A 1755-nucleotide genomic window follows, 5' to 3' on the forward strand; every position below is an offset into this window, starting at 1 on the left:
CAAAGAATCAGAAATGGGTAAGCGGTGTGGTCCCAGTTCTGCTAGCTGCTAACTTGCTATAACTGACCTCTAGCTAGTCCACTGCTTGTTACCTGGAATCTTGTTACACACACACACACACACACACACAGAGAGAGAGAGAGAGAGAGAGAGAGAGAGAGAGAGAGAGAGAGAGAAACAGACACACACGCACACACTGCAACCAGAACTTATGAATCAGTCAGTCTGTTAAGGTTATTCCTAGGAAGCCGGTGGTGGCACACGCCTTTAATCCCAGCACTTGGGAGGCAGAGGCAGGTGGATTTCTGAGTTCGAGGCCAGCCTGGTCTACAGAGTGAGTTCCAGGACAGCCAGGGCTATACAGAGAAACCCTGTCTCGAAAAAACAAAAAATAAAAATAAAAACAAAAAACAAAAAAACAAACAAACAAAAAAAAAGGTTATTCCTAGGAAATTTCTGTACACATTAAAGTTAGAAAAGTACTAGCCTTCCTGATATTTTTCTTAATTACTTTAACTAACAAGTAAAAATTGTGTGTATATACGTGTGTGTGCATATTTGTGCATGCATAAGTATACACATATGTGTATACATATATATATTTATGTGCCACCTAATTATAATATTTTAATGTTATACATAGATTAATCACAAGTTAGCAACAATGACTTCTAAAACACATGTTGACTGAGTCCTCTCAAGAATACAGAAGAGTAACAAGACTTATGCTCAATTCCTGACACTGCATATCTTTGATCTATGGCCGGTGAAAACTACTTCCATAGCTAAGCAGCATGTAACAGTGGTCTCCCCAGTAATGATAATGTTATTCAGCACAGTCGATTATAAACTGATTTCTTTTTCCTTTGTTAGACAGGGTCTCTCTTTGTAGCCCTAACTGTCCTAGAGCTCTCTTTCTGGAGATCTGCCATCCTGAATCCCAAGTGCTAGGATTAAAGGTGTGAGTCACCACGCCTGGCTTAAATTGATTTTTTATATACACATTACGAGGAAAGCCGATGATTGGTTGGGGTCATTGAATACTTATTAGTGGAGCCAGATCACTATTTTCGCTTTAATTTTTATTATAAAAAATGTTGATATAATGCTCACTGGAACATGTGAACTTTTTTTTTCTCTTTCTCTACATAAAGCAGAAGAGAAATGACGCCGGCTTTGATTCTCTACTTTCAAGTTCTGAAAATGGTATTTAACTGCCCATTCTAAACTCTCACTCAAGTGTGAACTTTTCTCCCCCCCCCCCCCCCCCCCCCGCTTTGCAAATAGGAAAACAAAAACCGATCTAATTGCTGGGCGGAAAAACTAACAACATCAGGAACCTTCTGCCACCTAGAGTCACAGAAGCACCCTTCACCCGAGGCCCCTCCTCCTCCTGACGAAAACTGCGGGGAAGGTGGCGTTAGTCCTGTGAATCTGAGCGGCCGTAATTTCCGCTTGTCCTGGTTTACCGCCGGACTTTAAATAGTGACGTACAAATCTGGAGTGTACCATCTCTTAAGTCGGTCAGTGTGTCAAAATGGAAACAGTCGTAGGAGTAGCCATAAGGAATCCCTGAAAAGAATTTCCATTTCTTCTCTATAATATTGTCAAACTCGGGATCTACCAAAAATCATTCTGAAACAAGTCATTCAATACCCCGCTGCTACACTTCGGGACTGGACCACTTAGACTCGCTCTTACGTCACTTCCTGGATAAATACCAGGGAAATCGGAAGCTTCACGCGTTCAGAAGTG

This window comes from Grammomys surdaster, unplaced genomic scaffold (assembly GCF_004785775.1).
Source record: "Grammomys surdaster isolate TR1022 unplaced genomic scaffold, NIH_TR_1.0 125956, whole genome shotgun sequence".
Classification (NCBI taxonomy): domain Eukaryota; kingdom Metazoa; phylum Chordata; class Mammalia; order Rodentia; family Muridae; genus Grammomys; species Grammomys surdaster.